The sequence below is a fragment of the Perognathus longimembris genome, chromosome 21 (genome assembly GCF_023159225.1).
Source record: "Perognathus longimembris pacificus isolate PPM17 chromosome 21, ASM2315922v1, whole genome shotgun sequence".
In the NCBI taxonomy this organism is placed as follows: Eukaryota; Metazoa; Chordata; class Mammalia; order Rodentia; family Heteromyidae; genus Perognathus; species Perognathus longimembris.
In genome coordinates this window covers 44058129-44086122 of record NC_063181.1, presented here as the reverse complement: position 1 = coordinate 44086122, position 27994 = coordinate 44058129, and the positions used below count along the sequence as shown (strand labels likewise).

Here is a 27994-nt window from a genome sequence, read left to right as displayed (position 1 = left end):
AAAAAAAATGTGTTTCCACAGTTGCCCTGAGGATGGAGAGGAAGGTACTGGAAGAATAACTTTTCAAGTTATTCATGATAAACATGAAATATTATGAATTTAAACTGTGATGAGTAAAAGGCATACATTGTCAGCCATGGCTCAATCACTATAAGAGAAGTATATATTGAATGTGTAGTGGAAGCAAAGAGAAATATAAAAGATATTCATTTGAAACAAGGAATCTAGATAAGAAGAAACCAAGAAAGGAAAGAGGACAGAAATAGAAAATATTAACATGGTAGGTTACCATCCAATCATAGTAAATACTACAATGGATTGCTTTAACAGTAAATAGGACTTATCACAACCAGGCCTCGTAGAAAACACAGAAATTAAATGATGTTTATGAAAGGGAAGTATTTTATATATACAAGTCACCAGAAATAGAGACACAGATGTATATAGAGACACACAGAAGCAGCAAAATGGATTGAGGGAGTCAAGAAAGAAATCAAAGACTATAAATGGGATTGCATCAAACTTAATTTTTTTCTGCAGAGCAAAGGACAATAAACTAAAAAGAAATCCCACAGAATGGGAGAAGATTTTTAGCAGCTATGCATCAGACAAGGACCTAACATTAAAAACATACTTAGAGCTTAAAACTTTAAACCTTCAAAAAATAAACCCTCAAAGAAACAAATCCTACTATGACATTTGTTTATTAGGATGGAAATGAAGTATAACCATGAGTAATGCTCTCAACAATGGAAAATAGAGATGAGTTAATTTTTAAGATAGAAATAGACCTGAATTTTGACAGTAAATATCCTATTTCAAGATGCAGTATACCTGAAAGGTAAATGTCCAATATTATTGCTACATTAACTTAGAAAAATTGAGTGATAGAAAAAAACAGTAAAAAAATGACTATCTCCATTAATTTGGCAAAAAGCCACCAAGAACAAAAAACAATCAGCCAGTAAAAGTCAGGCAGTAATATTAAAATATACAAGACAGTAAATGAAGTAAAATTAATACAAATATCAAAATGGCATCATTTTAGTGTATATCCTCCGCTTATAAACCCAGGAAAATCAAGTGCCCACTTGTATTTTAATGAAAGTGGTTCTGCCTTTCAAGAAAGCAAATTAAGAGAATGTATCAAACACAGCGACTCCCATAACTCTTGACCTTGAATCCCACATCTAAATTTATGCTAATGAAACCTAGTCAGAGATGTTTACCAGGCTTTATGAATGATGAGATTAATTGTATGCTATTTATTACAAATGGAAGGGTAACCCCATAGTAGAGGATTTGTTAAGTACTAATAAATTACTGCTTTTATAGAATAATAAATGTTGCAGGCAAATATTTATGAAATAAATTTCTATAGTCGACAAATGTGTAAGGAAAATATACAACGTAAAAATGCCCGTGTCAGATTGGATTGTATCAGTGAATCCGAAATAGCTTCGGTTTATTTCACTTATTTTAAAGTTTCGAATCTTTGCCTGTAATTATACTCTCCAATTCCTTCCTTTCTCTCTTAAATGCACTCCAGCAAAGCCTTGCATATATGGAAATTTATGAAACCTAAATTAGTAATTAGTAATTGTCTTCCTTACTAAATCTAATGGCTAGCATTTGGCTTTTATCTTGAACAGCATCTAAAACTCCAAAACACGTTTATTGGTCTGAACAGTAACTCTACCCATACTCTAGCTAGGCTCAAATCCAACTATTACAATCCACACAAACACTTTCAAGTCAAATAGTAGACATGTTAAAATATCAAAGCTAAACCTGTCCTCTCACTAACGCCTGCTCCTCCTACATTCTGTTCATTTTCTGTTCATTTTCCCCCTTATGCCTCACTTCTGATCTGACCCCCCAAAACAAATCCTGCTGACTGAAAAAAATCAAACAAAACTCAGTTGTTGTTTGATCGGATCCATGCTTTACCATCCTTTCTTTCCCAAAAAACCGCAACTGCTGTCCCCTGAGTAAGCCTAGTCCTCCAGTGTTTCCCAAAGGTCTGTTTCAACAATCCCTTCGGAAACTCAGGCTGGATAATCTCACGTCTTATGAAAAGTGATCCATTTCCTATCGTGAAGGGGAAGAAACGGCCTTCGCCCCTGTGTAGACTCCTCCTACCTCCTATCCACCCCACTGGCCTTGGAGCTCATTGCTTTTTCTTTTCTCTCTCATTCACCTGGCGCCATTGCACATGGTTTGAGCAAACATGTGCTTTTGTACCTAACCAGGAGCTCACTTTCCCACCTCCACTGGGGTTTAACCCCAATATAATCTCCTCAAAAGGCTCATTTTGAAATGTAAATTTATTTGTGTGTGTGTTTTGTGTTTAACTTTTTAATTCTTGTGAAAATGCAATTTGGGGACTTTAACATTTCTAATTTTATTGTCAAGGTGATGTACAGTGAGGTTACAGTTCCATATGTAAGGTAGTGAGTACATCTCATCATACTTATTACCCCCTCCCCACTTTTCTCCCACCCTCCCTCCTTCCCAATCCCCCCCCATAAATTGTACAGTTAATTTCCAACATATTGTCTTGTGAGTATCACTGTTGCATTGATTTGCTTTTAATCCTCTCTCTCACGATTCTGATGTTCCCTTTCCCTTCCCTGATTCAGATAAATGTGTATACAATACCCCCAATACTAAAATCAAATACAGTGACAACAGGGGATAAACCATAGGCAAGAAAACATAAATAATTGGGAGATATGGAAACAGGAGGTTGTTCATTGTTGTTGTTATTTTTAATGAAACCTAAATATAAAAGGCAGAAGCTGCCTCCTATTCCTGATTCCTCTTATCCATTTGACCCTCCTCCGGTGTTTTCCTGTCTCTAGTGTGATTGCCACCAATCCTTACCTTTAGAAGATACTCTTGGGTCCTTCCTCAGGGCCTTGAGAAGTCGTGCAATCTGCCGGGCTTCTCACAGTGAAACACAGACCTTCCCTTGCAAGCCCAAGAGTTAAATAGCAGAAAAACAGAACTGTCACAGCAACACCTTAGGAGAGCCCATGCTATCAGGACATACCGTGACACTCGGAAAAATCATGCCTCAGTGAGAGAGTTCCAAGAAGAAGATGTTGAGGAGTGGTGCCAATGGACTTGGGACCATGTCACCTTGAGTGTGCATGTGGTACACAAAGCCCTACCGGTGTAAGATGGGGACAGGGATTGGCAGAAATGCGGGTCCGTTCAGCATCTAGCAGTTCACTGGTTATCACAGCTCACCCAGAACCTCTGAAAGCATTGAAAATCCTATGCTGGTATTTATAGAATAAGTATAAAATGCAGCAACAATACACACGATATATATAGATATAAATATATGTAGTGAGTATATCTATATATATGGTGAGTGTATATGTATATATATATACACTATACATATGTGTTTGTGTGTGTGTGGTCTGCAATACATAGCACCATTTATTGCTTGAAAATTCTTAGACTAGATTATTCCACAATTATATTTGCTTTCATTTAGCACTTTTTCTCCTTTTGTGCTTTATCTTAAGCTTATAGTAATAATCACATAAATACAGATAGATGTTGATTTAGTGCTTTAGATTGAGAGACACCGTTATTTGCTCCTGTTAAGAATACAGGCTGGTCATATAGCTATTGGGCTGTGGTGATCCTCTACTAGGACTATCCTACACACATACTAATCATTACAGATGAGAGGAACCATGTAGCCTGTTTCTTTGGGTCTGGCTCACTTAACAGTATAATTTTTTCCAAGTCTTTCCATTTCCTTACGAATGGGGCAGTGTCATTCTTTCTAATGGAAGCATAGAATTCCATTGTGTATATGTACTACATTTTCTTGATCCATTCGTCTACTGAGGGGCATCTGGGCTGATTCCATATAAGTTTATTTGATTTGGAGATGGGAAGGGGAATCATAGAAATGGTGAGACATAGGAAAAAGAGTGAACCAATGTAACAGTGATATTCACATGACACTACATTAGACATGAACTTTACCACTTGGGAGGGAGGGAGTCGGGGGAGGGAAAGTGGGAGAAAACGAAGGAGGAGCTAACAGTATTCATTTTCTTACATATGTAACTGTAATCTGTCTGTGCATCACCTTTACAAGAAAAAAAAAAAAAGAATACAAACTGGGAGCTGGAGTTGTCCCTTACCTAGCTGGAGTGCTTACCTAGCATGCATGAGGCCTTGGGTTCAATTTCTCAGCACCACATAGACCAAAAAAAGTCATCTAATAAATGATTTAAAAGATGACAAGATGTTGCTGCTGCTTCTGATATCAAATCTTACATAGCTGTGGCACAGGGCTTGTGCGGTATTGGGAAGCCCTGGTTCAATACCTATCACTAAGGAAAAAGGAGGGGTCCTAAAAGTGGACATATTTTTTGGCCTCAAAATTCTACCTCTAGATTTGTTCCTAATGGAATGTACAGATAACATTCGTCTTTTGTAGAATGGAGGCTCGTGCCAGTGCTCAGTCCAAGAAATATTACATACAACATATGTATAGATTAAAATATTAAATAGGCCATGATACATGTATACAATATAGAATCATACAGTTCTTAAATGAAACATGATAGAATAATAATTTGACAAGTTGAAAAGACTATATAAAATTGAAATAAAATTATTTTCTTTCTTTTGTCCATCGTGGTGCTTGAACTCTTAGACTGTGTGCTGTCCCTGAGCTCTTCAGTTCAAGGCTAGTGCTCTACCACTTAAGCCACAGTGCCACTTCTGGTTTTCTGGTAGTTAATTGGAGATGAAAGTCTCATGGGCTTTCCTGCCCAGGATGGCTTTGAACCACAATCCTCAGATCTCCTGAGTAGCTTGGGTGATAGGCATAAGCCACCAGCGCCCAGTAATAAAATTCTCTCTCATTAGAAAATTAAAAAGGATTTCACACAATATATGTATATAGCTTATATACATATGTAGTCTAGTGACAATTATGTCAACAATTATGACAAAATAATTAAATTTTAAAATAAATGTTATATTTTCAATAAAACAAAATACTGAAATATGAGAAAGCAGGCCTCATCTGCATGTTTGCCATGAATTATATTCTGAGTACACCATCATTTTTCAAAAGATTCAAGTGTCTCTAGTTGCATTATCGTTATCATTGTACTATTAAGCAGAATTGTTAAGCATCTTCTTCTCTTGATACTAGTTTTACATTATATTCTTAATGTTGATAACAAATGGACTACAGGAAGGAAGATAAGCAATGTAGTTTAGTGTTCCTCCATTATGTTTATTTTGTACTCTCAGTGTTATTTCCCTTTGCCATACACAATTATACTGCAACAAGTGTCTCACACAACATTATTTTAAGGAAATTCTACTTTATCCAAGAATATAAGCAACGGCTTATATATGTAATATATGTACTGCTTTGAAGAAAAGCAGGAGTACATTTGGAAGTTCACACATCTCCTTCGCCACGTGAGAGCACAGAAGCAGATATGCCCTGGGATTTCCACAGATCTGGTTTTCATGAATTTGACCCATTAATGTAAGCCAGAGAAATCGTTTGCAAAATAAATGGCCAGTAGAGAGGGATAATTCACTAGGCGAGGAGCAGAGGTGGTTAAATTCCACTTCTATCAGTCCCCCTTTGGGGACTGAGTAATGGCCTCCCGTTCTGGTAGAGATCAGAGGCTAGCCCTTGTAATGGTTTGAATGCTTGTCCTTTGCTAGATGCGTGTGTGGGAGACATTTAATTGCCGTAGAAGAGTTATAACCGATGAGACTTTGAGGAGGGGATTAGGCTAGGTGGGATTGGCCCTCATGGGTGGTTTAAAGCCATTACTTTGAGTATGGGTTATTCTCGAGAATTTCAATAGGTTCCTTCTCAAAGGACAAGTTTGGTCCTGTGTCATCTCTGCCTATCTGTCTCATACCATAGTATGATACAGTAAATCATGACCCTGCAAGCCATTAGAAACTTGACCTTAGACTTCTAGCCCCAAACTGAACTGTAAAAGTAAACAGAAAGAGTCACGGCCAACATCAAGTGCTGTCGAAACTCTAAAATGGTAGCCAGTTTTCTTTTGTATTTTGTTTTATTTCTGTTTTTTGTGTGTTTTTTAGAAAAATTAAAATGTATAATAAAATGTCATGATTAAATACCTGACTAAGAATATAGGAGACTGTGAAAAATTTGTCAGGTTGAAAAAGAAATTTTCATCATTTCTATTTCAGTAATTCTCACCAAAAACAGACTTGAAAACCAAAGTGATGTGATAATTCACACATAAAAACACCTCTTCTTTCATATCATGTAGAAAACAGAAAGAAAGTAAAAAATTATTCTTCCATGATAAATTCCTAAGCAAGGATTTTGTAAGGGAAAGTAGAACATTGTTTGTAATGAATAGCATTGTCCTTTAGCAATTTCTTTTGTAACGATAAATGTTGCATAGTATTTAAATATCTCAATTTACATAACTATGTTTTCTTTTCCCTTGATGATATCCTTCTTTTATGATGAATACTTAAAGAACAGTCAGACAATTTCTTTACTAATCTATAGTATGCTAAGTACAGGTAACCAGGAAACCATGATGTCAGGTTTCAATTATTCCAGAGTTTAATCATCACAGCAAATTTCAATCCAAAGGGAATTGTTAGGAAACAAAAATCTTTTAAACTAGTCAGTTTTAAATTATATTCTTATTGTACTAATGCACTGTTAAGTTACTAATTTAAAATCTAGCTTTTCATATCAGTGAGTGAAGGAAGAATGATTCCATAGAGCCAGGAAACAATATTTACTGTATCTTCATTACATGATTATTAGCCCAGTAAAGACATCAACACCTTATTCTTGGATTATTGACATGGTTCAGTAACTGCTCTTAAATCAAATGACGTCTAGTTTCCCAGAATATTACCTATGTCATCAAAAGAAATGCTAAATGACATTGACATCAATACAGTAAGCACACAACATTTTTATTTGCAAAAAGACAGTTTTCAACCAAGGCAATGCCTAAGCAACTAACATTCTTTCTTGCTCTATTTGATTCCTGTCTCAAGTCATTTGATTACATGATTGTAATGAAGAAATGGCAAATTGAGCATATGTCCTGTTCTGATGAATCATCTGATAAGTTAGTTGACTGACCTTTTCCGACTTCCTTCTTCTGCTTCTCCAACTCATTGCTTTCTTTTTAATTGACTATATTTTATGTAAGTTCATTGACCAACAGCTCTGGAAACAGGAGCTATGCATGGGTCTACAGGGTACTAATTAGCACTTGGAAGAATGTATTCTGCCCAGGGAGATGGGTTCAATCTGTGTGTTCAATGAGTTCTGGGTTTGCCAATGAAGCTGTTGACAAGGAAAGTAATTAGTAATGTCAAGAAGAGTGAGGTCAGTACAAGAGTATCTAGGGCATTTTATTTAATGTGTAGACATGTATGCTTGGGAAGGGTAATAAAAATCAAAGACTCAAGGAGCCAAAACACCACTGTTCGGTAACACTGTAATGACATACGGGGTGCCATGTTATAGTTTTGACCTGTAGAGTAAAATAAATAAATATTTTATTATCTTGATTAAATTCACAGTAGGACTTCTATATCTCTTTTCTCCATGTTTCTAAGTACCAGGGGCAAATCATTTCTTTTTATGTTTTTTAGTGCTGGTCCTGGGGCTTAAAATTCGGGTCTGAGCACTGACCCTGAGCTTTCCTGCTCAACGTTAATGCTCTACCACTTGAGCCACAGCTCCACTTCTGCCTTTTTGCTAGTTCATTTGAGGTAAGAGTTACACTGACTTTCTGGCCTAGGCTGGCTTTGAACCATGATCCTCAGACCACAGCCTCCTGACTCGATAGGATTATAGGTGTGAGTCACTTGTATCTGGCTCAATCAGGTCCTTTATTTAAAAAAATACCCAAAATATTAGGAAGACAAAACAAGACCCCAAGCAATTATAATGGATTTGAAAAGATGTTGACTATAAATGACCAATATAGTATATGACAAAATTCGCAAATCACCAAAGACTATGTCAATTCCATAGGCTTCCATTTCACTCATTCCTTTTTGCCCACTATTCCTCAACCACATGTAACCAATATTTTCAAAATGTCAACTTATTAGTAGTGTTAAGAAGCTAATAGAAGAGAGCTAGGGAAGGGTTCAAAGAGGTTGCTAAGCCAGATCTCCTTTATTCTAGTGAATGACCTTGGAGAATGTATCTTGACCTAGATGTAAAATGAAAACCAAAGAGACACTGAAAAATAAGAGAACTGTTGCCAATCCAATAGTGTGATTTTAAATGGTAAGATAATATGTAATCTGTAAGTAACATATACTGATAATCAGAACTTAAGACCTTATATCTAATCAAATAGCAGTTTTAAAGTTTGAGTACATCGAAACAAGTAAAATGGAAGTAACAGGACTAGCAAAAGAGCCTGGCACCAGTGGTTCACATCCATAATCAGAGGTATTCAAAGAGCCACAAGAACAGGTGACTAATATCAGTGTATTCAGTAGACATAACTAAACAGGATAATTTGGTCAAGAAAAATGAAACTTGATATCCATAGATTTGTTTTAGAATCACCAGAAAGGGTTTCTTTCTAATATACCACTTAATTTCATTCAGTTCTTGAAATTGCAACAAAAGCATACAAAATTAAATGAGATATTTTATTTGTATTAATTTATATTTGTATTAGAGATAACATGCCCAATGAAAATTGTACACAGATGTAGGCATAATGTTCACCCTTTCTTATGGCTCTCTGAGAAATTTCAAGGAATTTGGCAGTATGATCATGAATCGTAAAGATATTCATACACTGATATAATTTTCATATTTATAAACAGTTATACCAAAGAATAAAACCTTTTAACGAAAAAAACCTTCATACCAAAATAGTACAGTACTAATCATGTGTCTGAAGATACTGGGGATAATATATCTGACCTGAAGTACATAAATGGTAATCTATATTCAGGGTCAACATAGTATGGAAATTGTACAGTCACTAGGATATTTATAAAGTGTTATATCAGAGAACATGCCAGTATTACAATATTATTGTGTGCAAATATCCCAATGAATTTTGGCATGCATTGATTTTAACATTGAAAAATATCCACAGAAAAATAACTGAATAATGAATCAAGGTATTAATGTTTATTTCTTGTGTGGAGAGATTGTTTCCTACTTCTTTGAACTCTTATGTACTTAGAAAATGTATATTCCCTTGTAATCAGAAATGATTCATAAAAGATAAACTAATATGTGCATCATTTAGCTGCGGAAAATGGACTGGGATATTTTAAAGATGGTACTGGTGCTTAGAGATTAGATCTCAGAGGAAATTGAACTTTTAAATAATACCAAAAGTAGAGTCTGAGAAAACATGTTTTTGATTTATTGCTAACTTATTCCTTCTGTATACCTGCAGATCTTATAATAAGACTGAAAATCTTTGAGACTTGTATATCAAAAGCATCTTTTCATACCTTTGTGCCTCCTAAATCAACCTGAAATTCAAATAGGTGATCTAATATATAGGTGTGTGGGTGTATTAAATGCACAACCTTTAGACTATTTGCTATGGTGTGTGAAATTTTAGTACTATTTTACCATGCAGAGCTCTCCAGTGCAGATCCCCTAATGGGAGGTCACTTACATGACACTGAGTAGCTTCTCTAATAACAGGCTGCCTGAATAGATTCTCAACCTGAATGATAGGTAGCCGCCGAGGGATTTTTTCATAAAAGATTTTCATGCAAAATGCATAGGAGAGCTTAAATTATAGATTATTTTAAGAAGGAGAAACACTCGTATGAGTATGGAAAGGATACAAAGACCCTTGATTATTTAAAGGGTTCTATCATCAAGCAGAGTTCTGAACAGGGAGTTTAAGATTTCACCAGCAACTGAATAAAAGCTGTACTAAGTAGATGAGAAGCGATTTTGAACCGGAAGGACTCCCACCCGAGGGCTATGTGACTTGTTTCACAATAGAACTATAGCCTGTAGAAAGGACATCATTTCTTAAATAGAAGCAGGAGGGGCTGAATGTTCATGTTGCGCTTTGTGTAAGGAGAATACAGAATCTTCCACGATTGAGACAGAATATCTTCCTCTGGTTGGAGAGAACATTATTTTTTTTTAATTATTTGTAAGTAGTTGTGGCGAGGAACTGCCATTTCGCAAAGCAATTTATGAATACAACATAACTTGATCATTGTCACCCATTGTCAACATTTTCACCCGTCCCTCCCCTCTGCAACCCTTCCCTAACTCTTCTTAATTCTGAAGGATCTACATTGGATTCTTGATTCTAGTCTCCCCTCTTCTCTTCACTTGTCCAGCCCTTTCCCCTTGATCCTACCCCACATTTTTTGAGTATTCACTGCCTGATGTCAGAGACAATTGACTTTTAAAATTAATATCGATGACATCCCAAAGTCCATATGTAGCGAGAAGCACATTTTACTATATATATTTTTGTTTAGAGATAGCAAAAAAGTTAGTCCATTAGTACATGACTACATTTAATAGAAATCTTCAACATCAATTGTCCCAATAAGGGACAAGCTGGCAAACAGATCCATGATAACTCCCCATCCGGGGAATGTAGCCCAGCCATGATGAAGACTCAGGCTCTTCTGGCAGCCGGAGGCTTTCGTCGGCTCTTGTGGGAGATGAGCTTCCCATAGAGCGGAGTAGGAAAGCAGGGCAGCCTGTGTGCCAGCCGTCCCGAGAAAACCTTTCAGAGATCCCACAGCCAGATCAACTGCTCCAGAATCCCAGGGGTTCCAAATTCATCCTCTATACAAGAGTTCAGTGGCCAAGCTCACGGGCATGTCCTCTATGCACTGAAATACTACAAGAGAACGTTTTTCACATGCCCATCGGGTACTCTTTCAGAAGATGGCACAATTGATGGCTTCATAGTCGAACATGACCTTTGAAAGTCAGAGGATTTGTATAATACTCTCTTTGCACAGGCTCAGGGCCGTAACATCTAAGACAGTTATATACTTTAATAGATACCAATACCATAGATGAATCTTCCTATGAATATCCAATAATCTGCAGATAGATGAAATTATGCAGAAGAACTGGAATTGAGCTATGTCTACTCAAGCCAATACCTTGAAGTTTACATTGTGAGTGCAATTTTTCTTTGTACCATCCTACTCCAGTCCCCCAACACACATCTAAACACTATGTTCACTTATAAAGGCTTTTACTGTGTTATTTTTGTTCTTTTAGCCTTGCTATCAGAAGTGGTTTGGGTTTTTTTTGTTTGTTTTTTGGGCCAGTCCTGGGCCTTGGACTCAGGGCCTGAGCACTGTCCCTGGCTTCTTTTTGCTCAAGGCTAGTACTCTGCCACTTGAGCCACAGCGCCACCTCTGGCCGTTTTCTATATATGTGGTGCTGGGGAATTGAACCCAGGGCTTCAGGTATACAAGGCAAGCACTCTTGCCACTTGGCCATATCTCCAGCCCGTCAGAAGTGGTTTGGATTAAGATGCATTTGGCTCATATATAAAATTTGTCCTTCCTCTTCTACATAGTAAACATATTTACCCTATGTCCAAAACATGAAGATCGACATAAAGTTTCCCATTTCTGTTTCCATTATTGCAAGTCTTTCTGTCTTCGCTTTAAAAGAAAAGTCTTTATCCTTTATCAAGGAACCCATGGAACTGACACTTAGCAACCTTTCCGGGCTATGGCTCAGATGGAATGTGACAACATTTGAATGTCACACTGAGTTGCAAGGACACTATCCACTTGAAATAGTGAGCTCGATATGCAGCAGGCAGCGAAGGTCAGTCTCCAGCATCCTCTCCCTCTCGCGGCTGCAGACCTTCGCGCATCCCGGGAATGTCAGGGAAGCACATTCCGGACCCAGCCACGGCCTGACGAATTACAAACTACCAACAAGACCCAGCAACCTGCATTCGAGCCAGCACTCCATGGCGATTCTGAGGTGGTCTGATATTTGGGTATCATTGCACTTCCCTTTTCTATCAGAAACTGCAACCCATTGACCTCTACAGGCCTGTCATGGGACCAGATGGCAAGGATTCCCAGGTTCCGAACAAGACGGAAGTAAAATTTCTGGGCTGTCAAAATTTTAGACACCAGGGCTGGGGATATGGCCTAGTGGCAAGAGCGCTTGCCTCGTATACATGAAGCCCTGGGTTCAATTCCCCAGCACCACATATACAAAAAATGGCCAGAAGTGGCGCTGTGGCTCAAGTGGCAGAGTGCTAGCCTTGAGCAAAAGGAAAAGAAAAAAAGAAACCAGGGACAGTGCTCAGGCCCTGAGTCCAAGACCCAGGACTGGCAAAAACAAAACAAAACAACAACAACAAAAAAAAGAATTTTAGACACCCAAATCCCTAATATCTGATAAAGCATGTGCACTAGGCAGTCAGAATCACGTTACCAATAATAATAAGTAGTAGGCAGGTAGACACTGCTGAAAAAAAAATAATAGCCTTTCATAAACTCCAGGACAATTGTGAGTCTTTCTCCTTTAAGTTCAAAGCTCTATGGTTTTGAGGGAAGGAATTCCCATATATTTAATGGAAAATAGTCCTAATCCATGAGAGGAGCTAAACTAATATTGGAAAATTATAAAATCTTGTCCTATTTTTTTCTAGCAGTGTAATTTTGCTAAGAATGGAAGGTCATATAAACTGGAGCAAACCTTGGCTATTGCTTTTGTAAGCAAGTAAATAACTGTGAGTTCCTTCAGGCATCGTGCCATACATTGATTAATGTCTTGCTCCATTTCAGATGTATTTATAGGACACAGGAATATACAATATACTTTATCTGATTTATACCTTTTACATTATTCCCTTTTTGTTCCAATCACATACATATTTATGTCATAAGAGAAATATGAACCAATTTGTAAGGTCTGATTTTTTTGGAAAGGAGGGTAGGTGGTGGGGCTTGAACTCAGGGCCTGAATGCTCTCTCTGAAATCTTTTGCTCAAGGCTAGTACGCTATCACTTTGAGCCAGAGCTCAGTCACCCAGGAGATTTTTTTCCTGTGGAATTTTCTAGCCCCATTGTCTCTCCTCTAAGGCCTAACTGAATACTGGATTTCCATAGGATTGGCATTTTGCAAATATTTTCTTCTAGTTTGTAAATTGTTTTTACAATTCAACTGTGTTTCTTTTTACTCTCTCAAATAAAGGTTTTTTTTCATTTTGATGAGATCATTACTTTTCCCCCAAAACAAGCATTTTTTTTTTTATGACAAGGCTAACAACTTTGAGGGGATTCAAAATAATGTTTCCTATTCTTCTCCCTTCTGCTTTTCATTTCCTTCTTTGACTGCCTTTTGTACCACAGTAGGACATTAGCTGAGCATATTTGTGTGACTTAATGTGTCATTATTGTGCTTGCCTGTTTCTAGATCTCTCCAAATACCACACTGTCTTAATGACCATAATTACATTCTAGGTCTTCCTACAAGGTAGAGTGACTCTGCTTCTGTTTTCTTTTTGTTTGTTTTTGTTTTTGTTTTCCAGTCCTGGGGCTTGAACTCAGGGCCTGAACACTGTCTCTGACTTCTTTTTGCTCAAGGCTAGCACTCTACCATTTGAGCCACAGCACCACTTCTGGCTGTTTTCTATATATATGTGGTGCTGAGGAATCGAACCCAGGGCTTCATGTATGCGAGGCAAGCACTCTGCCACTAGGCCATATCCCAGCCCTATTCTGTTTTCTTTTTATACTCTTCAAGTGTAATTTCAGCATTTCTGCAGGGTTTTCTTCCATATAACTTTTATATTTTCCATATGTTTTAGAGTAAGTTTATCTATGTCTATTAAACAAAAAACACCTTGCTGGATTTTGACCTTGGGAATTTTTCCACCACACTTATCAAAGAAATATGGAATCATTGCAAAATCCAAATGTAAAAACACACATTTCTGAAATAGAAATTTAATCTGGGTCCCTGTGTCTTGCTTGTGTTGGAAACAGAAATGCTTCCCAAAACCTAATGTTCTATGGCTAAGGCTAACAATCTTTGACCTACATGGACTCGTTTATAAGAAAGATCTGTGAGTTAAGATCACATTTCCCATTTTTAAAGGCTGTTAAGTCAAAGAATATCTGAAAGAGGCCCTATGTAAATCACGAGTCCTAAAACAGAATATCTGTCTCTTTATAGAACAATCTTGCTAGCCCTGTCCTATAGTCCCTCACATTTGTGCTATAAGGAATAAAGAAAACAAAATATTAAAATCTCTGAACTTGTAATGGTCCCTCAAGAAGAACTAAAAATATGAATGAATAAAGTTCTCCTCAGTCTAGTTAAAAAGCACGCAGTCAATGAATCTCTAGGCGGCTTTCTATAGTCCATGAAAAGTGTATGAGAAGGAACAGAGGATTTAGCACAGTGGAAGAGCACTTCCCTGGCAAGCACAAGGCCCTGAGTTCAGTCATCAGCTCTGGAACAAAGGTATTCATCGACAATTTAATGTAGTCTTATAAACGGAAAGGTATATTTTGCATACTTATTTATCGCCATCCACTTTTTTCATTTCTTTTTTTTTTTTTTTTTTTTTTTGGCCAGTCCTGGGCCTTGGACTCAGGGCCTGAGCACTGTCCCTGGCTTCTTCCCGCTCAAGGCTAGCACTCTGCCACGTGAGCCACAGCACCGCTTCTGGCCGTTTTTTCTGTATATGTGGTGCTGGGGAATCGAACCTAGGGCCTCGTGTATCCGAGGCAGGCACTCTTGCCACTAGGCTATATCCCCAGCCCACTTTTTTCATTTCTTTATTGTTAAAGTGCAGTACAGAGGGGTTACAGTGTCATATGTAAGGCAGTGAGTACATTTCTTATCCAACTTGTTACCTTCAACCTCCTCCGCCCTCCTCGCCTTTCCCCTCCCCACTTCCTACCCCCTCTTGAGTTGCGCAGTTGGTTTACAACATATAGTTTTGTAAGTATTGCTATTGCATTGGTTTGTCTTTTTATCCTTTGTCTCTTGATTTTGGTATTCCATTTCCCTTCCCTAGTTCCAATACATGCCTATACAGTATGCAGGGTACTAAAATCAGTTACAGTGATATCAGCGGTAAAACCACGTGAAAGAAAGACAAATGGAAAATGCATAATTTCCCATGGCATGTTGAAAATAACAACAACAATGATAAACCACTTGTTTCCATAACTTGGAGTTCATTTCAATTAGCATCATCTTATGTGTCCATCTGGACATAGCTATTGAGCCATTATAATCTTCTGCTATGACTATCCTAGACATGTACTAATTATTGCCTATGAGGGAGACCATAGAGTCCATGTTTCTTTGGGTCTGGCTCACTTCACTTAGTATAATTTTTTCCAAGTTCTTCCATTTCCTTATGAATGGGACAATGTCATTCTTTCTGATAGAGGCATAGAATTCCATTGTGTATATGTTCCACATTTTCCTGATCCACTCGTCTACTGAGGGGCAGGCATCTGGGTTGGTTCCATATTTTAGCGATGACAAATTGTGCTGCTATGAGCATAGTTGTTTTGGTGGCTTTAGTGTGGTCTTGCTTGTAATCTTTTGGATAAATGCCCCCAAATGGGGCTGCTGGGTCATAGGGGAGCCATACTGCTTTCCAGAGTGGTTGAACAAGTTTACACTCCCACCAGCAATGTCGTAGAGCTCCCTTTGGACACATCCCCTCCAGCATCTGTTATTATTAGTTTTCCTGAAAATGGACATTCTTACTGGGGTGAGGTGGAATCTCAGTGTTGTTTTGATTTGCATTTCTTTTATGGCCGGTGATGTAGAGCATTTCTTCATGTGTCTCCGGGCCATTCTCCTTTCCTCTTCAGGGAAGTCTCTTTTTAGGTCTTTAGTCCATTTGTTGAAGGGCCAACTTGGTTCTTTGTGGATTTGTTTTGGAAGAATTTAATTTTTTGAGTTTTACGTATGTGCCATCCACTTTTTCCCTTGGATCTAGGAGTGAGCCCAGCACTTACACATCCTAGGAGAGTGCTCTACCATTGTCAATGCTGCCTAATTTTGATATTCACACTTTTAAAGGATGGTAGTTATATAAAGGCAGAATAGGGTGTTTTTTGAGAGCATGGATTTCTGAGCCAGCTGCTGTTAGTTTGGTTCTGTCACTAATTAGCTTTGTTATCAGCCAAGGATCTTCAGTTTCCTCACCTAAAAGATGAGGATGACACTTTTCCTCAGATACGCAAAGATAACTAACTGCATGTGCTCCTTCTCACAGGGAGTGTTAGGGTGTCGAAGGACATATTCTGAACTGCAGGTGTTTTCCAGGAATAATGCTTCTATATTGTGTGTGTGTGTGTGTGTGTGTGTGTGTGTGTGTGTGTGTGTGTGTGTGTGTTGGTCATGAGGTTTAAACTCAGTGCCTTGATGCTATCCCTGAGTTTCTTTTTCTCCAGGCTGGTGATCTACTACTTAAGCCATAAATCCACATCTGGCTTTCTCTGAGTAGCTCATTAGAGATAAAGTCTCACAGCTTTTCCTATTCAGGCAGTCTGGTTTCGAATTGTAATCCTCAGATCTCCACTTCCTGAGTAGGTAGGATGACAGGTAGGAGCCCCCAGTGCCTGGCTCGTGTTAGGACTTATGTTGTACTCTTCATTGTTAATATATTTCAATAATCAATAACTTCTTTCACAGAATCTGAATCCTAAGGAATTGTCATTTGCCATGGCAGATTTTATATCTAATTTTTTAATTACAGCCTGTGAAAGAATGACTAGTCAACAGATATATATTTTTTAAAAAAAATCTGGTACCATGCAAAGTGCTGTGAGGAAAAGCAATAATCTTACCATCAGATAGGACACCTACCTCACAAAGGTTAGTGTGACATTAACATAATGACAGACTTGCACATAGAACTCATCATGAATGCAAGTAAATAACTCTTCCATAAAATCTAATTACCAACATGAAAATTACAATACAGTTAAGAATATCCACATCAACATAATGGATTTCCATTACCTATAAATCAGGATTCATGAAAATAAAAAGCAAAAAAAACTGAAAAAAATACTGCTCAATGTGTATGGAAATATCACAAAGTTAATTTTATTTTTTGCAGCATAAACCATTACCCCAAACTCTATGCTACAGAGATAAATTATAAACCTTTCTAATTCTGGCACAAAGCTACTGTATACAATTTTTATATAATAATAGTGAAGTGGGCATGAAAAATGCCTTATTTGTCACCAGGCTATCTAAATTACATCCACATAAAAAACAATTTATGACTATCAGAGGCAAAGTTGCACTGAGACGATAAATCAGAGTAGAAAGGCGAACAGTTTTGTTTTGTTTTTTCAATTCAGCTTTAATTCTCAAGAGTAACTAACTGCAAGCTAAAATCCAAAAGGAAAATAAGGGTTGCTTTCTTTTCTTTTAGAATAGTTGGTTGCCTCTCTAGCTCATAAGTGATACTGGTGTAAGGCTTGGGTCATATTTCAGTTTATGGTTTTGTTACTATAATGAATTTCTTTACAAAGCTTCACTTTCTAAAGAAAAAAAGTTCATTTTAGCCCATTTTTTATTGTAAAGGTGATGAACAGGGGCTTACAGTTACATAAGTAAGGTAATAAGTACATTCCTTTTTGAACACTCTTACCCCTCCCTCATTTTCTCTGCTTTCTATTCCCCATTCTCCTCCTACCCCCAAGGTGAAAAGTTCATTTCCAACATAGTGTCTAGTAAGTGTCCGTTGCATTAGTTCATCCTTTGTCCTGCTGTTTCAGTGATTCTTTTTCCCTTCTTTGGATCAGATAAACGTATATACAAGACAAAGGGTACAGAAGACTAAAAAAGCGTAGAAATAACTGCAAACAGTACATAATAAAATCCTCTTGTTTCCAATTCTTGGAGTTCATTTTGATATAATTCATTATATATGGTCACATGTTCCTAGTCATTGGGCTATTGTGATCCTCTGCTAAGAATATCATAGGCATATTATAGTTATTGCAAATGAGGGAAGCCATGCAACTTATGTTTCTTTGGGCCTGGCTTGCTTCACTTAATGTAATTTTTTCCAGATCTATCAATTTCCTTACAAATGGAGCAATGTCATTGTTTCTGATGTAAGCATAGAATTCCACTGTATATATATATATATAATCTGATCTCCAGATATCTGACAAACCATGGGAAATCAGTTATATATATATTATATATAGTATATATATATAAGTATATATATATGTATGTATACATATACATATATGTATATATATAAGTATATATATGTATATATACTTATATATATATACATATATATGTATATATATATACTACATTTTCTTGATCCATTCATCTACAAAGGGGCATCTGGGTTGGTTCCATATCTTAATGGTAAATAATGCTGTGAGATACTGCAGTGAACATGGTTGTGCTGGTAGCTTTAGTATAGCCTTCTTTGGAAGTTCCTCAAAAGACAAATAGCCCAGTGTTCTTGATCTATTCCATGACTAATGGTCAGAATGCCCGAGGGCTGTTGACACTTGCAGACAGTCAGAAAAGAGATGACCCAGGTGGAGAGAGTGATGAGATCTTCTATACACTAAGCAGTAATGATGCACTTGAGATACATTTTGCCTTTGTGCTTCATAGGTGTTTCATTAGGATAGAGCAGGAACCATATCTTCTGTATATGATGGGAAGTACTTTCTAACCTAGTAAATCTCTAGACAAGAAGTCTTTTATTTAAATCTGCTCTTCTGGTTTTATTATTTTGTAATCCCAATCACATTACAGGCCTTAAGGAGAATAATATATTGAGGAATACTAACAAAAAGATTCATAATTTGGCATGCATTGAATTTCACTTTGTTTTCAAAATGTCATTTCAAGTTTCTAATTGAATGATGTTTTAAAATTAATTAAATGTCTTCATTAAACATAGACTCATTATTGAACTGAATTCCCATGGTTTGTCAGACATCTGGATATCAGATTCTATTTGATCTTAAATGAATTAATGATGTTCAAATAAACCCCCCAAATTTAAGTTATGTCTTTAAGTGTAAAAGCATCCTTCTAAGCCCTAATTCCCTAAAATATTTTTTATCCCCTGTCATTGAATTGAAGGTAGAATAACAACAGAGTAATTTTTTGAAATATATGGAAAAAACTCAGCACCATAAATGCAGAGAAGCGTAACAGAAAGTAATTACAGGCCTATATTTACACTTGATTGTATTAAGACAAAGCATATTTTAGAAGCCAGGGGTAACTATGTAGTTTACATTTAACAAGTTATCACTCAAGCAGCTGTCATTGTGGTTTGGATAAGGGAGCCACACATCAAATGTAATTTACTTTTCACCTCATTGATCAGAGTCAAAAGGCATACTTAAAAGTAAATATAATCATCAGTATGGTAAACTTTTCATATGATTAAAGTCATTAATTGGCAAGAACACTGAAGAAGAGTAAAGAATTAACCATAGTCAACCTTTTCTTCATCCACAGACAAATAACTTTTTTGAAAATTGATCCAATGAACCAAATTTTGATTAAGTGTATAAGATGGAAACAGCAAGCAGGCTTCTCCTCATTCTGTAATCTACATTTTACCAAGTAGGGAAGGAAAATGGATTAAAGAGTAAGAAAGAAGCTGGGTGTCCATGGTTCATACCCATAAGCCTAGCTGCTCAGGATCTGAGTTCTGAGGATAGTAGTTCGAAGCCAGCCTGGACAGGAAAGTTTGTAAGACACTTATCTCCAATTAACCACCCTAAAGCTGAAAGTGGGGGTGTGGTTCAGGTGGTAGACTAATAACCTTGAGTAAAAAAGCTCCAAGACAGCACCTGTCCCTGAGCTCAATATCTAGTAATGGAACAGAGAAAGAGAGAGGGAGAGAGAGAGACAGAGAGAGAGAGAGAGACAGAGGCAGAGAGAGAGACACAAAGAGAGACAGAGAGAAACAGAGAGACAGAGAGAGACAGAGACAGAGAGACAGAGACAGAGACAGACAGACACAGAAAGACAGAGAGAGAGATTTGAGAATACATATAAGATATATACTTAATAAGATAATAGTCACATTGTCACGAAAATTTAAAAAGAGACCTTGTCCAATGTTACCAAATATAAATAGCAAAATCAGATGCTCAGTCTAAGTTTTAAGGAAATAAAATCCCTCTGATAGAAACTCAGGCTACCAATGAGTTTTGAGGTTCAAAGAAGATCTATCAGGTATCTCTAGTTGATGGCTGACCACTGAGTTAATAATCCCAAATTCACAAGTCTGATTCTTCCTCCATCTGAAGAAGGGATCTCTTCTGAAATTTTCCTTTAAGTAAGTCTTAGTGGATCTATGGAACTTAAATTTATGACCTGAAATAGAAAATTACTCAATAAGTTATATATCTGTATCATCTGCTTTTTTAAGCACAGATATAATGAGCTAGGTTTTATGAAGATAGGATTAAACCATCTAACTATATTTCTATTTAATAATCAATAGTTGTACAATGATCTGTCATCATTCCACTTTTACCAAAATCAGTTCAGAAGAGCCAAGTAGCACTAATCCCAGGCATGAGTGTCCACAATCCACAACCTAATTACCATCTGGTAGCCCCTTCTCCAAATTATATCACACTGAAGATTGTGCAGATGGGGACAAGACACACAAATAACATCCCAAAGCAATGCCCATATACTTCTGTTGTAATAATAAAACAAGAACATAAAATAATAATGTTGTTTTTACAATGGAATAATTATGCTTCATCACATGTGAGGCTGTCAATTACACTACACATGATCAATTTCATCATTTTAGGTGACTGAAATGTATAAACAGAATTTTCACTTCTGTATATTGCATTGTGCCCTGTGTAACTGCTATCTTTAAAATTATACCATCTAAAACCAATGGCTCCCATTAAATATTTTCAATATTTATTGAGAGAGAAAAGGCTGAAAATGTCTGCATCAATAATGCTAATACCTGTACGTTCAAAGATGTAGAGGAAAAACTGTAGGGTGTACAGTGTAAAGAGAAACGAGAAAACAGCATGCCCTCAAAGTGGGAGGGGTCCCATTGGGTGCAGCTTGTGTGGAAGTTTATAAATCAGTTCTAGAAAGTGTCTATTTGGCTTCTAGAATCATTGGATAGCTTATTTGACACACCAGCCCTCAGGGTCCAGTCAGAGTCCACAGTGAGTGACCACACACCTCTTGTCCAAACAGAGCAAATGTCCTCCAGCCCGTTTAGATGGTGGTCAGGTTTGGCACACACCTCTGGGATCCAGTTGGCATTCTTTTCAGGTGTGAGCCATTCTGTGGAGATGGACCAGCCTGTGGAATTTGTGGGTCTGCATGCCAGCACTGGGGAAGTTCCATGTTAAGTTTATCGGGTGGAGGAGTCTGCCCTAGGTACCTCGCCATTTCTTCTCCTGTTCTCACTAATTTCTTTCTGTTTTAACAATGTCAGACTTCACTAAAGACAAACTATGATAGACGTGCTTTGTAAAAATGCTAAGCAATAATTTTTCTAAATGTTCTTATACTAGCTACTTAAAATTCATGCAAACCACTCTTGGGAATGTTATTTTTTAATCATATATCATGTATTATTCAGTATTAGTAGCCATTATTTATTGGGTTTGTGCAAAGAAGATACCTGTAGGCAAAGTAAATCCAGACAATGATGGGAACTATTTAAATAATTCAGATGACCAAAATGATCAATTTTCCAGTTTCCTAAACTCTGGACAGTCTGTTTGTACATTATGTGGAAATATAAATGTAGTCTCCAAAAAGGAAAGAAAATGACTACACTTTCTTTCCTGGTGGCTCCCCCATAAATCAGACCAGAACTACATGGTATAAGATACCAACTAACATTTCATTTTTCTAAGGATTTTTAACTGTCTCAATTACGACTAATAGTACACAAAAAGCAAACTTTGCATAAATTAAGAGTGAGAAAAGAATAACAAGCAGGAAATACCTCAGCTCTGGATTGTACTTTTTCACAAAACGGCCTGGGCAAATTTCTACGACGAAAGAATTCACAAATATAAAGGCACTCTGATAACAATATTCCTAACTTCTTACAGAAATTGACAAGCCCTCCAATGGCAAGAGAACAGTGTGTCAGAGGAGCAACAGAAACAGAACACCTGCATATGTAAAAAGTATATGGGCCCACAGATTCAGATATGAACTACTTATTTCTACTATAAATAACTTGAAGAACATTAGATATCTAAGAATGCTTGTGTATTTTTGTACCTATTTTTTTCAGTCAAAGATCCATATTAAGTGGCAACCTAAGTTATATTGCTTTAGAAAATTGGTCTTTGCTATTTTTTATTGCAGCCTTTTGTGGGGAAATGCTTTATTTACATGTTTCTGTTCCTATTAACTGTTCTGCAGCCTATCTGAGGCTGTCTTGACTGCTCATCAGGAGGCTTTTCTATTTAATGCTACAAGAGTAAGCTACCTATGATGACCCAACAGAGACAGAAAGAAGGTTTGTGAAAAGCCTGTATTCATCCAGCTCTAAACCTTGTTTTCAGAAAGGCAGTATCTGCATTTAAGTATTCTCTAATTAGTGAATAGATATGCTTGCAAATTCTTCTAGCTTCTTCAGTACTGAGATGGTTTTCCTGACTTACCTAAGTTTTGGGTTGACATTAGTTGTAAATGAAGTTTTAATGGGAACATTTCAAAAGTGAGGCAAGAGTTTTTAAGAAGAAAAAAAGTGATTTTAAAACAATTCTATTTTATCATTCTGGTGCAGGTGGCTTATCCCTGTAATCGTAGCTATTCTGGAAGCTGATCTCTGAGGCTCCAGGTTCAAAGCCCCCTAGGCAGGAAAGTCCATGAGGTTATCTCCCAGTAAGTACAAAAAGGCCAGAAGTGGAGGGTTGATCCAGGTGGAAGAGCACAGCGACAGTGCCTTGGCCCTGAGTACAAACCCCAAGACCATCTCTCTCTCTCTTTCTGTCTCTCTCTTTTTTTTCTCTCTCTCTCACACAAAACCACCACCACCAAAAAAGATTATGCTATTTTACTAGTATGATTTTTGTGATGTTGCTTGGCTTCATAATTATAAACTTCAATGTTATATATGATGAAATGGCATCTGCAACATAAAATGTCTTCCTTTATTGTATAAAGAAGAATATTTTAAATATTTAGAGCTACTTAATTGATGTGACTTCTTCTTTCAAGTCTGTAAATAATTGCTGCAAGGGAAATGCTATATGGTAGGTTGTTTTTAAAGCCACAAGAAAGTTCTTAGTGTTGGCACAAGCATCATTATATTTCCTCTCGTGTAAACAGAGTGGCCTGTGCCAATTCACAGGGGACTTTCTTGCTGATTAGAAGAGCATCAAACGGGCAGCACATGCTGCCATTAATGCACACCTCACGGTGTCATTCCCAATGCAGTTTATTTTACACTCGAAAGCGTCCGCCTTGTATTTCATCACAGTGTTCAAAAGACTCAAGTAGGCTAATAATGAAAAGGTAGGATGATTTTAGATAGACAGTTTTGCCAAAGGAAGAATATTGGTAACAATCAGGGAAATGTATTCTAAAGCGATCCAGTAGGTAAATTGAAAAGACAGACTGCTATAAGCGGATAGTGATTATTAGGATTGTAGTTAATGGGCAGAGAGGAAATGTAGAGAACATAATGATGTCAGGAAAGCATGTGAACTGGCTTGTTAGTATTAACGAGGAAGATGGTTATATTCCCCCGGCAGCCCTGTCATGCTCCTTCCAGTGACTGTAATTGATTGACTGGGTTAGTTAGCAAGGTACTGGGTGCCACTGCTTCCGAGCAAAGACTTCCATTCTTATTTCATAATAGCACAGATTGATTTCAGGCTATTCACTGGAGACTGCCAGATGTTTAGGGATGTTTCCTGTATTTCATTTCATATGAGTGGTGCTGAGATATTGTTCTGTGCTCACAAAATTGACACTGGTACTATCGTTAATAGAAGTGTAGGAACTTCCTTAAAATACTAGTTTTCTTTTATACTGGCAAAGCTCTCTATTCATTCTAAAGGGAAAAAAAATTCAGTAAACACATATTTCACAAAGATCAGAAACACATATTAAGTGTGCCCAAGAAAATGTGCACATCATTCCCAAGAAAGTTTGGCATAAACTGGTTCCATACTCGAAAACTATAAAATAACAAGTGATAGGTATCTGAGGCAAAGGAAACATAAAGCAGAAGTATGATCCCAGTATTAGCAAGATTTGGCAGCTTGATTAAGGTCAAAGCTTAGTTGTCCACTATTGGCCAGAATAAAGAAACACAATAAACTTCTGAAATGTTTCTTACACAATTCTTACTTTAGTTCTTAGAGTCTCTATACCTTAAGAAAGGTGACTTTTGACAATGAGTAGACCAGATTGTTTCCCTATGAACAATTAAGTCTCATCCATGGCCTATGCTTGATACAGAGCCTGACATAGATAAAAATACTTGAAATAGATTTCCAATTTCATTCTTTTTTTAATATAAAGTACAAGACATAGATACAATAAAACTCATACATAATAAATAGAGTTGTTATCAGTATTTTCAACTGCAGTAATAACAGGAGACTTGCTACAGTTGAGGCAAAAATAAAACTTTAAAGGAATAATAGTCTTATATTCACATGCTTTAAAATACCCAAATGGAGACACTAATATTCTAGCAACTCATTTTGTACATATGACTGAACACTGCAAATAGATGTAATTTTGCATCCCTACACTTGCTTCAATATGGTATAGACGTAAACATTCATCTAATAGAAATCCATTTGATAGTATATACATATTTGATATATTAAATAATTCACTTCACTCCCTGAAGTCACTTAGATTTATGAATTTGCTCCTAATGAGACAGGATATTGTCATGCTTGTGTTTCCCTCTTTTGCAGGGCTGCAAAATACTTACACGTCTCAAATGGATTTAAAATGTTGCATTAGCTAAGCACCTCGCGAGGCAGATTCCTCCCAGCCAAATCAGCACAGAGTGCAGGAGGAGAGGACAGCTGCACTGTTGCAGAGCCCAGGCTCTCGGCAGGACTGCTATGCGAGTCTGCTCTGGGGATGTCTGTGAACCTCCTGCTTGCTTTGATGGGTGGAGCAGGGTAAAGTGTAACTCAGTTCAGTGCTTTTGGGGTACGGATGCTATTCATCATCTTTTCATCATTTATCCCTAAAGCGTCAAATCTTCCTGCTCTGTAATACATGGTTCCAGGTCAAAATTTCTGCCCAATTATAAAACTCTGTTTCCTCCAAATCCAATTATCTCCTATTCTTGGTTTCCGTGGAAGAAGGATTGTGGACACTTTCTCTGTGTGGCATGTAGTGGCAAGTGCTCTTAGAAATGCCTCTGGGTGTTGACGGCAGCAGGCTTGGTGAGAAAGAGAAGCTGAGCTGAAATGCAGGGAGTCCCTGAGGGGTGCGTTTAGCAAGGTCCTAAGTGCAGGCCAGGAAAACTCCCAGAGATTAACACGTGCGCATAGGCCGATCTCAGGGCTGGGCATAACTTGAAAACAAGGGCATCGGTCAGGAAGGCAATTTCTGGGGAGGGGCACAGGTGGCAGCTCTAAGTAGGCAGTTTCCAAAGGTGCTGGGTCTCATGGTTGTGCTGAGGAGATGCAGCTCTTTCAGCCTGTGGATTGTGACCAGGTGGTCAGGCATCACACACCAGTGTGGAGACTGATGCAAGCAAGGGAGGGCTGGGAAGGGAATGGAGGCAGTGATGCCGGGGTGGAAATTGCCGGAAGCCATTTGGAAATAGGCCTGGAGTTTCAGGGGGAAGCCAGGAGGGCAGATCCTAATTTTAGAGGAGGTCAAAGTGGGGACCGGTGGGAGAATATAAACGAAACAGTGGTGTGGGAGCGTTAGTAGCCAAGTTAAGAGAGTCAACAGGAGTCGCAAGCAATAGAAGTCATCTCCAGTTCATTGGTTCAGAAACAATTATAACTAGCCATAGTAAAGAGATGGTGGATAATAGATAGATTGACTGATCGAATGGTGTAAGAAATAGGTTATATAAACCGAGAAAAATATAAAATACAAATGAACCGAATTGAAGAATGTACAATAGTTTCTTACACTATCCCTGAAACTTCTCTGCTGTAAGCAGCAGCGCCGGAGGGTTGTTAGGAGACAGGAGAGCACTATCTGAAGGTGCAGGTGGCCTTGGCCATGCCTGTGTTCGGAGACCACAGGTGAGCAGAGACTGTGCTGTCTATGCCGACTGTCAAGATGTGGATGCACACAACGCGTGGTCAGGAAAGTCATCCGCATAACCAGTGCCCGAGCTCGAAGAGACGCCGTGGGGGAAGACCACTCAGCTGCGTGAGCTCCACAATTTACAGTCATGCCATTTTCAAAAGACAGACAGACCTGTGTTTGTTTTCCTTCACCTTGGGAGGTTTCAAATCGTTGCTACTCCGGTATATTAATATATCCGAATGGTTGGGAAAGAGTGAAAGTAGGAAAATACAGTTGGGGAATGATTTTTTGAAAAGAAGAATCACAGTGTACAATGAGGAACTGACGACTTCTCCAAAAATTATTCCGCAAGGTGACACTGATGAGAACAGAGCTTTTGACACGTATCACTAATCTTCACTGGTGTTCATGAAGCGTTCTTTCTTTATGCCAATATTATATTTTTGTTCTCAACGACTACCCTATAGAAAGATTGAATTCACCTCACTTGTGAACTAATAGCTTCAAATGTAAGTTGGTTACATTTTAAATATTTGCGTTCTTTTATGAAGTATCCAAACTCTGCCTACCTGTATGACTGAAGTTGAAACTTGTATGAATTTATGACTATGCTAAATTTAGTGAAAATGGCATGTGATTTCCAAATTACCACTTTCCTTTTTGTGAAACACATAGGCACACACATGCGCTTGTGCATACACACACACACACACACACACACTTTTGTAGTGACGACCAAATGACCTGCAGGTATTATTCCAGTGGAACCAAATGCTACTTAAGTTTTCTCTGTCAAGATCCTAAGGTGAAAAGTCCTCCTAACTTTTCACTTTCACAGTAGCTGAGATAAGAACCATACACCACCACATTTAGTGTCTCTTGAGGTAGAGCCGCGTGGACTTTTCTGCCCAAACTGACACAGACAGGCCACCTTCCCAATCTCAGCCTTCCACACAGCTATGATGAAGGGCCTTATTATTTTGTCCAGCTCTTGGCTGAGAAGTGGTTCTACAGTATTTACTTATGCTGGCCTTGAGCTCTCATCCTCCACATCTAAGCCTCTCAAGGAGCTAGGATTACAGGTGTAAGACACCGCACTGGGCTTATACAATTTTGAGAACAAAGGGACAGCAGCTATTTGACTGCAGACTATATGAAAAATCATAATCATACATGTCCTTGTATCTTTTGCTTCTGGTTCTTCAAATTTATAACCGAGGGACACATTTTTTTCAAAATAGGCTGGCAGAGGTGATGAGGTTTGACTTGTGATAGAACATTAAGCAAAACAACAATTGGAGACTTTGTTTTCCTTGGAACTTAGTATGAGTCCTGAGGAAAGCTTAGCTTAACAAAGCCCATCAACATTTCATTTTTTTGAGAAGACAGAGTGAGCTCTATTGGCCAAATTATGTGGTATAACCAATGTTCTCCATTCAGTGATAAAAAAAATATATCTGAGATATTGGTGCTCTTTGTTGCTTGAAGAGTTTAATAAAATACCCAGCCAATATTAAAATTATTTGGTAGTTTAATATGAACATTTTAAATTTCCTGTATAAAACATTATAGTTATTTTCCTGGCACACTGAAGTGTTCCATTTAAATATTTCTAAATTGTTTTCTTAAAATTCTGTGATTAAGTAATTCATTTAGTATCCTCCTTTTCTTTATAAATTTAAAGGACTTTAAAATCATTTCCACTTT

At 37.5% G+C, this 27994-nt stretch overlaps 1 long non-coding RNA gene across 1 annotated transcript; it reads left to right on the top strand.

Annotated features, from left to right (window-relative positions):
- On the top strand, positions 1-14501 carry LOC125339739. The gene is made up of 3 exons (XR_007208592.1): positions 1-11; positions 5516-5520; positions 14434-14501. It is a non-coding gene; the product is annotated as an uncharacterized LOC125339739 (long non-coding RNA).
- Positions 14502-27994: the final 13493 nt, after the last annotated feature.